Source organism: Carica papaya, chromosome 9 (assembly GCF_054855325.1).
Source record: "Carica papaya isolate Zhongbai chromosome 9, ASM5485532v1, whole genome shotgun sequence".
Lineage (NCBI taxonomy): Eukaryota > Viridiplantae > Streptophyta > Magnoliopsida > Brassicales > Caricaceae > Carica > Carica papaya.
In genome coordinates, this window is record NC_142317.1 from 29,124,734 (window position 1) to 29,138,419 (window position 13,686).

The following is a 13,686-nucleotide window of genomic DNA, read 5'->3' on the forward strand; positions in this document are numbered from 1 at the left end:
TCCCATCAACATATTAGTGGGATAACTTACTGGGGGAGTCCGTGGTTCGAATAGACAGGAAATGGATAGTCTTGGTCAATCTATCCACGATGACCCAAATGCCATTTCGACAATAGGTCCTGGACAAACTAGTGACAAAGTCCATAGTCACATACTCCAATTTCTATTCAGGAATTGGAAGAATCTACAGCAAGCCACCAGGTCTCTGATGTTCTGCCTTTATCCGTTGACAAATGAGGCCTCGTGAGATGTAGTCAACTATATCCTTCTTCATTCTTGGCCACCAATATTTTCATTTCAAGCCCCGGTACATTTTGGTATTCTCATGATGAATATATAACTTTAAAGCATGGGCGGTCTTGAGTATATTCGTAAGTATAGCAATGGGGACCAAATTCAGTTTTGGAATCTAAATAGTACATCATCTGAGATCCTAAAATCAGGAGATTCATCAAAAGTGAACTTACCTAGATTCTTGATGAGTTCTAGGTCCGTGGCGTGTGCTTCCCAGATTTTTATAAAGAGATCCGGTTTGGCTCGGATCTGGGCGAGATAGGTGTCTTTACCATAATAGCTAAGGTGCAGTGATTGTACAATGTCCATCATCTTCCAACTTAAGGCCATGGTTTGAGCCAGCACAGCAGGCTCCTTTCGACTTAGGGCATCACTAACTGTATTTCCTCTCCCGAGGTGCTAAATGATCTAGCAATTGTAATCCTTCAGAAGATCTATCCAGTGTCTTTGCCTCACGTTTAACGTCCATTGACAAAAGATGTACTTGAGACTCTTATGGCCAGTGTAGATTTCAAAGGTCAGACCATAAAGGTAATGACGCCATATCTTCAAGGCAAAAATAATAGCTACCAACTTCAGGTCATGGCAGGGTAGTTTTGCTCAAGAAATTTGAGTTGTCAGGATCTAAAGGCGACTACTCTGCCATGCTGCATCAAGACACACCACAAGCCAATATGAGATGCATCGCAGTAAACTTGAAATCTCCCAACATCTTCAGGGAGGATTAATATAGGAGCAGAAGTGAGATGATGCTTTAGTTCTATAAAGCTTTCACTATACTCATAATTTCAAACGAAAGGTACACCCTTTTGGGTGAGTCGAGTCATAGGGGCAGCAATCTTGGTGAATCCATCAATGAATCATCGGTAGTAGCCTACTAAGCCAAGGAAACTATGTACCTTAACCACATTAGTGGCAGACTCCAGCTGATCATTGATTCCACCTTGGACAGGTCTACAGAAACTCCTTCACTTGAGATTGTATGACCAAGAAAAGAAACTCGATCCAACCAAAAGGAGTATTTGCTTAGTTTCACATACAGTTGGTTTTGGCGCAGAGTCTTTAACACTTCAGCCAAATGTACAATGTGTTCCCCATGACTTTTAGAATACACTAAAATGTCATCAATAAAAATGATGACATACTGATCTAGTGCGTGCTGGAAAACTCAGTTCATTAGGTCTATAAAGGCTATTGGGGCATTGGTCAATCTAAATGGCATCACCCTGAACTTGTACAAACTGTATCTGCACAAGAAGGTAATTTTTGGAGTATCTTCTTCTTTAACTCTCAACTGGTGATACCTAGTCTTGAGATCGATCTTAGAGAAGACCGAAGCTCCTTGTAGTTGATTGAAGAGATCGTCGATCTAAGGTAAGGGGTACTTATTTTTAACAGTCACTCAGTTGAGTTTCCTGTAGCCCACGCAGAGTCAGAGGGTACCATCCTTGTTTTTTATGAACAACCCCAGAGTTCCCTAAGGGGAATGGCTAGGGCGATGAATTTCTGGGTGATACGATCAAAAAGTTGATGTTCAAGCTCTGTTAGCTCAGTGCAACTCATGCGATACGCAGGCTTCAAGATCAGTTCGGTTTCAGGAGATAATTCAATCAAGAACTCTACCTCACGTGGGGGAGGTAGACCAGGAAGTTCGATGGGAAAGACATCCAAAAAATTACAAACAATTGGTATGGAACACACAGTAGGATGAGCGCGCATATTCATGTTCATTCAATCATTAGGAAAATGATAATGACAACTTTTATTTCTTTTTCGGGAATTATAAGGTTACAATTTTACTTTCACAGTTTATTATAGCTCTATACTTTTCCAACCAGTCCATTCCTAATATTACATCATATCCTAAAAAATCTAATAGTATAAAGTTTACACATACCTCTATCCCTAAAGTTTTTATTCTACAGTCCTTATATACGTAACAAACTTCTAGTCATTGTTTAGAGGGAGTTTCCACCACTAGTGTTTTTCCTAAAGCTTTTGGTCTAAACTCTAGGTTACAAGTAAATGCATAAGAAATAAAAGAGTGAGTTGCACCACTATCAATCAAAGCCTTGATAAGAGTATTATGAATAGAAAGCATACCTTGGATGAGAAAAGGAGCAGGAAAGACATCAGACTCATCTAAGTGCTATACTCGACCTTGTGCTACGGGTCGGGCTACATTCTTTTATCGCTGAGAGCAATCCTTTATAAGGTGGTGGGTGCTTCTGCACTGATAGAAGGTGTGATTGATATGCCGATAGGGTAGGTCACCATGTGAGCGACCACAATGCTGACAAGGTTAGTTAGCTCGGGTAGGTGGAGCTGTAGGTGGGGCCAAGGTAGGAGGAAGGGCAACTCGAGTTCATTTGTTTAGAGGGTTATTTACTGGGTCAAGCAATCTTCTTCTAAGCTATTGGGTATAGACTCAGGAAAAGCATTGGTGCTTGGCTGAGAAAAGATCTTCGGCCAACTAGGCATGTTTGAGCACTTTTACATACGAGCTAGGTCTCAGCATCACGACCCAGTCATAAATGTTGGCACGAAGGCATTTGAGAAATTTTCTAACTTTTTGGCTTTCAGGGGTGATCATCAAAGGGGCAAACCTAGACAGTTGAACAAAACAGGTTGCATATTGAGCTATAGAATGGCTTCCTTGGTAGAGATCCTATAATTCCTTCTCTTTCTTTTCCCGAATGTAGGTAGGGAGGAAGTTATAAAAGAAAACATCCATGAAAACTTCCTTGTTGTAGGTGTAAACAGGACTTCTTTCTTAAGTCACCACTAGTGTTCGGCTTCATTGTTTAACATGAAAGCTGCAAGAGGGACCTTTTGTTCTTCGGCCAGGTCTAGGACAGAGAAGAGCTTCTTTATTTGTAGGCTCCAGGCTTCAGCCACTAAAGGAGCATGGCCACCTTTAAAGTGTTGGGGTTTAAGTTTCCTAAACTCTGCTATATTGTATGATCTATAACTACGATCGTACCAGCCATAGTGGCCCTAACAAATATCTACAGTCACGACATTACTTAGCCATGGGTGACACCTACAGATAGTGCAACACCATTCTCGTTAGAGGGTACGCTGTCATCCACTTGGAGCGGTCCTCTTATGTCTTTCCAGACCAGATAGGAGAAGAAAAAATAGATACCCTAAAGGGCAGTAGAACAGATACATCTTAGAGATAAAAAACCTAATGAGACACTTGATACAATATGTATGTCAATACAGATACACTTCGGACTATACAGGCTTCATTCTACTTTTTTCTTTTTTCTTTTCTTTTATACTTTTTTTTGTTACCGATTACATTTTATCTTTATTACATGCAAATTCATCAAATATCTGCAATTCATATAGTATGCTTGAAAACAAGAACCATTCAACTCATTTGAGCACAGAGGCATACAAAACATGTAAAATATCAGTCATATTAAACTAATTTATCTAAAAATACTCCTTAAAACATCGAAAGGAATGCTAGATTCCTTACCAAAACCTCGATGTTTTCTCCTTTACCATTCTCCTTTCTTTCTCTTCTTCTCTCACTAGACTACTATATCTCTCTTTATCTTTCTCTCTCTCTCTCTTTCTCTAAACCTTTAAAAATGGAAGATTGGAAGTGTGGAGACGAAGGAAAGGGGGAGGGAAATTTATAGAGTTTTGGAACTATTAGATTTGTGCCAAGTGGCAAAATCTGGTGAAGAGAGAGGAGAAAAAGGTGTTTGGCATGAAAAACGAGGGAGGAGGGCCTCCTCAACCGATGGCGGTGGCGCCCCACCGAAGGCAGTGGTGGCGCACAGCTCAAGGGGGTAGTGCTCTGGTCGACGCACTGTAGGCTAGCCTGTAGGTGCACAGGCCTTAGGTGCACAGGGCCTATCAGCATAGGCCTGCTGCACGGACAATGAACGTACAGTGTGCGGAGCCTCTCCCCGTACGAGGTGATGTGCAAACGACCTATTTGTACGTGACAGGACATGTGAACGGTTCGCCTACACGCGATAGGATGCATAGATGACCTGCCTACGTGCAACAGGACACATGCAGGTCCTGACCCTGAACTGTGCGCACAGAGGGGATGTTCGCACTTTGTGCACGTCCCGTGCATGCGTGCGTGCGGAGGGGATGTGCACACTGTGGACAGTCCGAATCCGTTCCCTCACGCACGGATAGTTCGAATCCATTTCCGTACGTATGGATGGTCCAAATCTACTTCTGTGCGCCTGGACGGTTCAGATCCTTTCCCTCCTCGGGCGCGATCGTATGGTCAGAATCAAATCGCGATGAATGGTTTAGATTCATTTCTTCTTTAAACACAATCGCATTGTCGAGATGAAATGCGATGAACAAACCAGATTTAAGGGAGATGGGTATAAATATCTCGCATCACACTGAGCCCAAACCTTAGCGCCATCCTCCCGCTAGAGAAGAAGAACCAATCACTGGAGAAGAGAGCTACCCGCTGTAATCCCAGAGCCAGCTCTGACGGCCAAAAAAGGTAAAAATTCTCCTATCCGCTCAGAATTTGATTTTGAACACCCCCATGGCCAAATCAAAGAAAAAAGAACGGCAGATAAGTAAAAAATGACAAGTAAAGCCCAACAGCATCACTGCGGGCAAAACCTGAAACTATCTCTGATGAGCCCCTTCCCGTTTTGTGTGATTTTTCCACCATTGTGTTCACCATTCTTTTTTCTACAGGTTGACCGAAGAAAAATGCCCAGCTGCAAAGGTGAGCCAACGGAGCTACCGCACCAGAAAATCCTGCTGCCAATAGGTTTTTATTTTTTGACTTTTTTCGGCCAACCGAGGCCTCCTAATGTATTTTTTCATAGGGATGGGTATAAAACCGACCAAAACTAGCCAAAACTGGCTGAAAATGGCTAGGCCAAGGCAAATTGCCGCCGTGAGCGGCTGTGCCGTCGCTGGAGCATAGCGGTGGCACCGTGCCAGAATTCCAAAATTAGCTAAAAAGGATTTTAAAACTGATTTTTTTTTTAGGGATAATTTAAGGTACGTGAAGCATGTTTTAATCTCTGCAGAAAAATTCAGAAAACCTGGAGATGGCTAGTAGGTGCAGCTTAAAGTTCAATGTTTTGAACACTGATTCGAGTAAGAATACCTCACCTTATTCCCTATTATAGAATTGAAGTTTAATTATTAGTAATACACTATTTTACGTAATTTAGAAAAGTTTGAGAATTAATTATAGGTTACTAATAAAGCTAGAATCGGTTATTTATTGTTGTTTGTCTTATTTAACCGATTGTTTGACTTTATAACTTTAAATGGATGATAATATGTTGGAATTGGTAAAATGATTCACTTGTGTTTCCTTGATACATGTGTGGTTTGTCATGCATTGATTTACAGTTAAATTGTGAAACTGAAAATTAAATACAAACTGAAAATTGAATGAATGAATGGTAGCCTTATTGGATATCATGGGAGATGGTGGATGGATCGAGTACATAGGGAACCCTACCATGAACATTGCCTCATACTAGATGGGGTATCGATAATTAGTATTTTTGGTGCTCATACCACAGCCCGTTTCACCCTCATACTAGACGTGGTATCGAGGATTGGTATTTTTGGCACTCATACTGCATGGGGTATGCGGATGGCCGTTTCACCCTCATACCGGACAGAGTATTGAGGGATGGTATTTTTGCGCTCATACCGGATGGGCTATGGGGACGACCGGTCAGTTGACACGGTTGAATATTGGTTCACGCGTAGTAGGACATCTCTATGGATCCCCATGGATACCAGTAGGTAAATAAAAAGAAAAAGTTATTATTCTTGCTTACTTGAATATGAGATTATGATGTTGTTGAGCTATTGTCTCTATAGGTCGGTTTTGAAAATATTGCAACGGTAAGTATGCAATAAATAGTTTTACTTATGATAAATAAATTTACTTAAATTAAGAGCTCCATTGGTCATTTTTATGATTTTTACCAACCTTCAGTTTCTATATCGGTGAGTAGTGTGATTTTCTTACTAGGCTAGTGTAGCTCACTCCTTCATTAACTATTTTAGATCAAGAAGATCAAGATCTAGATCCCGATCAACAAGGGGGTTGTGAATAGTTCACCACTCGGACTCCTTCAAAAGCTAGTGAAGGTCATCCTAGGATACTCAGTTGTTTACTTTTTGTTTATTTCTTTAATTTTTGTTTGTTCTTTAAAAGAGACATTCTCGTTACCTTATTGGGTATTTTAAACTATTGTGTAAGGAATGTAAACCCTAATTTTATTATTCCACTTCCACATTAAATTCATGTTTTTATTTTCTTTTAAGTTCCGGGCCTTTACAGCAAGTCTAAATATCTCTACTTACGTGACCCATGCATGAAATACATTCAACAATTTTTTTCTTACTCGTTTTCAGGAAGGAGGGACGCACTAAGCATCATTTCTAAACAGAGCTATACTTTCTTTTTTGTATCTACCAGCAATGCTAGGTGAACCTAGGGTATTAGTTCGTGTCACAATTTGCAAATGTTATCTCTTCTCGACAGTCATTAATCCTAGGCTCAGTCATCACCAGAATCACTACCTTCACCACCGAGTTCAATGGTGATGAGACGGATCTACATATCGCTTGCCTTCAAGCACTTTTGGATCTTTGGTCTTTGGATGACATGGGCCTCCTGGAATTGAAAGATGACCTCCCCTGAATTACCCCACATGGACCTCTTGTGCCACATGACAAAAGAATTTACAACAAGCAGCATGAGTGCCAAACGCAAGTCTCCCTATCTCCTCAACCACCCAACTTCAAAGAATTTATAAACCACACACTACTGCACATCCACATGATAGATGGACCCTTGTACAACATGGGGGCTCCTTGAGGGAACTGCATGAGAAAGTCGATGCCTTAACACAATTGATCGCCTAAACTAGACACTCAAACATGCAAATTCACAACATATGAACACATGGGAGTCTTCTTCTCTCTACTTTACTTAAGAGTTTTTATTTTTCCATTTTATCTTCTGTTCTACTTTTTGTTTGTTCATTGCCTTCTCTTAAACTTGCAACACATTGGGGATAATGTGTAGTTTAAGTGTGGGGGAAGTAGTACCTTGCATTCTGCACTAGGCACCCTAAATAACTAGTTTCATATCTGCCATATGATTCTAGATACACTGGCCTTGCAAAAGGTTAGTTACACTACACATGCACCTCCGATAATTTTTTACTCATACCTTTTCAACGCACCTCTAGCAATTTTTGAGTCACACACTCTCATCTTTCTCTATCATTTCAAACAACCCAAATGGGATATTTAAAAAATTGAATTGCACTTATAACCATCTTTTAGGAACTTTAGCTGTTTTTTAAAAATAAAAAATTAAACTGTATGGCTTCTAGCCAAGTCAGCAGAATGGGACCCGAGTTATGACCTGCTAAGCCTTAGCTAAGGTCAAGGCAACATTTAAATTTAAAAGGATCGTGCACAACAAAAATAAACCTTGCCTGAGGCTTGCGCGTTCACCTGCAGTGCACTTAAAAAAAATAGGCTTTTTGAATATTAGAGGATATATCCTCCCTATCGTGATCCAAGGGCCAAAAATATTGAGGAAATAATTATAGAAAGTGAAAGTGGTGGAGGGTCAGATAGTTCCCTACTCTCTTCCTCGGCCTACTGGGCAGAGATGAGTCTCTCTAAAATCTTGAAGAACCGATCAACATCCTCTGAAAGCGACCCATCTCGGGCTGCCCTGTTCGGTAAGGGACCTCATCTCCTTGTGTCTTTGTACTTATTTTTCACAAGGAAGGATTGGGCGATAGTTCATATTTCGTGTTTTTAAGTATGTGTAAGGAACGTTTCTGAGGAACGCGGCTCTGATACTAATTGTAAAGGTCTAGAACTTAAAAGGTAATAAAGTCATAAATTAAATATGGAAGCGAAATAATAGAGTTTAGGGTTTACATTCCTCATACAATAATTTAGAATGCCCAATAGGGTTACGAGAATAACCCTTCTAAAAGAAGAAACAAAAATCAAAAGAATAAACAAAAGGTAATAAGTTGAGCATTCTATGACGACCTTCTCTAGCTTTTGAAGGGAATTCGGGGGGTGAACTATTCATAACCCTCTTGTTGATAAAATTTGGGTCTTGGTCATCTTGATATGAAATATTTAATGAAAGGGTGAGCTATACTAGCCCAGTAAGAATATCACACTACTCACCGATACAGAAACTGAAGGTTGGTAAAAATCATAAAAACAACCAATGGAACTCCTGATTTAAGTAAATTCATTTATCATAAGAAAAAATCATTTATTGCATATATTTACTGTTGTGAGATTTTCAAAATTGACATATAGAGATACAATAATTCAAATAACATTCCAACCTCATTTTCAAGTGAGTAATAGCAATCACTTTCTCTTTTTATTTGCCTACTGGTATCCCTGAAGGCCTATAAAGATATCCCACTACACGTGAACCAATATTCAACATTGTCAACTAACTGGTCATTCCTATACCTCGTCCGGTATGAGCGCCAAAAATACCATCTCTCAATATCCCATCTGGTATGAGGGTGAATCGAGCCGTTCCCATACCCTGTCCGGTATGAGCGCCAAAAATATCATTCCTCAATACCCTGTCTGGTATAAGATAATGTTCACAATAACGTTTTCTATATACCTAGTTCGTCCATCATCTCCTAAGATATCCAGTAAAGCTACCAATCATTAATTCACGTGACCAATCAATTTTTCATTTGCATATTAATTTCTAATTTCACTAATCAACCGTAAGTCACAAATATGTTGAAATAAAGGAACAGGTTTAGAAATAAAGAAAAAAAAGAAACCCTGGACTCTTGACGGCTATAAAACAGGTAGCTACCAAAGTAAAAGGATAATCTCTCTTCTTCCTGATGCCACACACAACAACTTCTATTGCTTCTTCAATTTTTTTCTTTGTCTTTCTTCTTCTCTTTACTCTCCAAGAACTCACTTGCGTTAAAAAGTCCACCATGAGTGGCTGATTTATTTATTTTTTTCCTAGTTAAGATTTGGTGTACTCTAGTGATGTATTTGTGAGATTTAATTGATTTGATTCATGTTTTGTTCAATTCTTGGTCTTTATTTACTTGTTGTGTTTACGTATACTTGTCGCTTTGAATTCCTTTGGACAGGGCCTGTTGAACGTGTCTAAAAGCTATAAATAGTTGGTTTAATCTCTTAAATCCATAATTATTTGTGTGACTATGTTACTTAGCAGCGATTAGTGCCACACTGAGGTAAGTGATCTGGATGACCAGTTCACGCCGATGAATTTAGCAACTTGAATCAGGTTCTTCTAGTTTTTAAGACTATATGCAATTTAAATCCCATGGACGCTCCCATGACTGCTTGATAGTGAAAAAAGTAATCAATGAATGTTTCTTGGCCAGTTTAAAAATAAGAAAAGATTGGTAGTCGGAACGTTTTTGACCACTATAACTTGTTTTTCATAACTTAAATAAAATTAATCCTTGCATGCACGATCAATTACGTTATTGGAGTTGGCTATTTCATTAACTAGGAATCCTCTTTATAATTGTTTAGATTTTAACTTGCAGTTGAGATTTTTCTCAACTTTGTTTTATTTATTGTTCATTTTATGTTTCGTGTAATTAGTCCTATAAAACCCCCCTCTTGTTTACTTTTCCATTACTGATGAAGGAACAAAATAAATTTTTGAATCCCTATGGATTCCACTCTTCTTACCACTACTATGTTTTAGTTTTATTAACTAATTAGGATTTTGTTTTGGTGGATTCGACTGCCATCAAAGTATTTTGAAACTTATGGGCAATTGGATTTGGTTTCCTATTTCCCCAAGCCCATCTTGTATGTTCTTGGACTTTCTTATTTGAGATAAAATAGGAAACAAAGAGGAATTTCTTGTGGTTTCCTTTTTGGGAAGAGGTGAAACCTGTTCCATGCATGATTGGTTTTCCTTGCAGTTACGGGACTTCCCGCAGTCACGAGCATTCTCACGACCACACTCCTCTTTAGTATTTGTTATGTTTGGGATCACTTCGGTTACTCTTAATTATATTTACAAGTCTATTATTAAAACTATATTGTTTAAGATTTATTTCACTTTTGTTATGATTTTCTTTCCTAGATTTATTTGTATTACACATTTTTCTTTGTTTAAAATTTTAAACATTTAAATTGGCACTTGCCACTTAATTCCATAGTTAGACCTTCAAGCTAAAAGGATTGTATTCAATTTTAACCTCCCAGAATTAGCTTATTTTGTTGTTCCTTTCCATATTTATTAGTAGTTTAGATGTATATCTTAATTTCATTTGACCCACAAGTATTTTACAATTAAATTCCTTATTCAGTGTCATTCACTATTCTAGGCCATTAGCCTAACCCCAACAATTAAGTATTATTATTAATCTCTTTTGTTTTATTTTCTTCCTATTTTATTACTAATTATTTACAAGCTTATTTATTCTCCTTTTGATTTTGTCATAATACTATTATATAAGAAAACTTCATCAAAATTCTTAAAAGATATCAAGAATCTGATTTAGTAAATACTTGTTATATGCGATTGGATTTTTTCGTGTCTTCAAATACATATATTATTTCTTGAAAAACAATAGTCTATTAAATCCTAATATTCAAAAGTCTTGGGTTTAAGAAAAATGTTATCATTAATTTTTTTTAAGTATGAATGTTTAATCATCACGCTAAATTTTTAATTTCATCCCTTTATTCTCATTGTTTCTTTTTATTGGTTATGTGGTTTTTGTTAATTAATGTGATACATTTGTTTGTTTCTTCTAAAAGATTTACTATACTTAATGTGATTAGTTATTTCACTACAAAGTCTTTAGTTGTAAATCTTCTATTTATATACCAATATATAAACATAGGTTAGTAATTAACTTCAAAAACATGATCTAACTATTAATGAAAATTTTGAAATACTATTTAACATTCTACTCAAAGTACAGTGTAATTTGAAAATATAATTTCATAATAATAATATTCTATATTGGTTGTGGACATTCTTTGAACATTTATGATTGCTATTCTAGTTATCCAATCTGTAACATTCTTATTTAAAAGAAAAAAAATAATTACTAGAAGTAAATGGATGTATGTATGTATAAATATATATATATATATAAGATGAAAATATCAATTAATATTAAGTAGGTAGGAGTGGTGGCATATTAACAATTCAATGTGTACAATTGCAAAACGTTAAGTCTTGTGATAAAACCATCTACTTTTTAGATACTGATTACTTTTATAATTTTACATGGTTAGCTCCTAATTTAGTATTTCAAATGTATTTCTTCATGGTGAATCATAAAAGCTCTATATATATGAAACAACTATAAAAATAAATAAACTTTGAATTTCCTCATCTCATTTACAAGTGAAACAAATCACTTTTCATATTAAAATAGCAGCCAAGGGCTTAGTTTTCTTAGTTGAATATCTATCATTTGTCCCACAACTTTTATGACTAGAAAAAATACCTACAAGATCTCCTATTTGTATAAAAGTATAAAATAATTCAGTTTTTCATTTGTCCCATGACTTTTATGATTAGAAGGAATACCTACAACATCTCCTATCTGTATAGAAGTACAAAATTATTCAATTCGTTATTTGTCCCATGACTTTTATGGCTTAAAGGAATACTTACAAGATTTTCTATTTGTATAGAAGTACAAAATAATTCATTTTGTCAATTTTTCCATGACTTTTATGGCTAGAAAGAATACCAACAAGATCTCTTATTTATACAGAAGTACAAAATCATTCAGTTATACATGTAACGTCCTTATTATGGCTCTTCCCAAACCTTGTGGATTTTCTTTCAAGAGGTGTATTGCTTGCCCCTTGCGTCATAATATGGCTACAACAGCAAAGACAATCTTTAACTTGTGTGATAATTTTGTAAATATTTATAGATGTAACTATAAACTTATAATTTACTAAAATAGGCTAAATCTTAGTTTCTAATATAATTGAATTGGTTCAGTTAGTTGAATTACTAAAGGAATATAAAGTATTTTATATGAATTTATGGATGTAATTTTTAAATTTACAATGTACGAAAATAGGCTATATGGTAGTTTGAATATAATTAAATTGGGTTAATTGATTGGATAACCAAAGGAATATTAAGTATTATATACACATATTACATATCTATATATATCAAGTTTAATATTCATATGTGTACATTTATATGTCATGTTTAACTATAGTATTAATCAACGTTAAGATTCTACAATAATTACCATATATATTATATAACAAAGCAAACCTTGATATATATTTTTTACAATTATATAAAACAAAATACTTGTTTTCCTTTTGCTGCCCTAGCCTTAACGGTTGTAATGGTGAGAGAAAATGAGATAGTTGCCTGAACATGATCATCACTCTTAATTGGAATTTGGATACATGTGTTATCTTCCAATGCATGGTACATAAATCGTTGCATTGGTGGCAGCACAAATAAAGCCTTACCGAGCAGAAACAAGTGCAACATGGTCTTGGGTCCTGTTAGATTTTGTTGTTATGAAGAGGACAAAGTTTCCTCCTTTAAACCTTATGACCCAAGATTGGACAATGAAAAAAAATTAACATCAAACATCTAGATTTTATATATGTGCCTGAAGAGTAAGAAAGAACAAAAAGAAGCTTGTTTTTTTTATTTCTTTTAAGGAATAGAGCTTTAGTGCGTACCTTTGAATTTAATTTATAATGAATAACTTGAGAGGTTACGTAGGTTGTGGTAAACAAAGCTTTCCCAATACTTCTTCTTTACACCAATTAAGAAGACTAAGTTTTATTGAAGAACAATTGAAAGGTGATGGAAGAATAGATAACATACAGTTGAATATTTTATGTAGGTTATGAAAAACATAGATTTTATTTTATACTATAGTTTACAAAATCTTTAAACTTAGATGAAGAATTTGAGTATCTCGAATGTGATTTTGATTTTTGAAATCTTTGACCTAAATGAAGAATCTATTGCTATTTGAGAGACGATTTTATTTTATTTATTCGATATCTTACTTAATATATATAAAATAATTCAAAATATGGTTTGATTAATTCTATGGTCGCCAACTGTATAAGAATTTTAATCTAGGTGCTAAAGAACTTATTCATAATTTATTTTTTAAAAAGTAAAAGACAACTTTATTAAGATAATGATAGAAGTTTATCACCATGCACAAGTATGAGTATTTTTTAAGTTTTATATCATACGATTGACTTTCTCTCTTTGTTGAGGAGTTCTAATTGCCACTAGAGTTCTTCTCATTATCACCATTAATTTTCTGTAACACATATAAAAAATAAAGAATATATTAATAAGCTATCTTT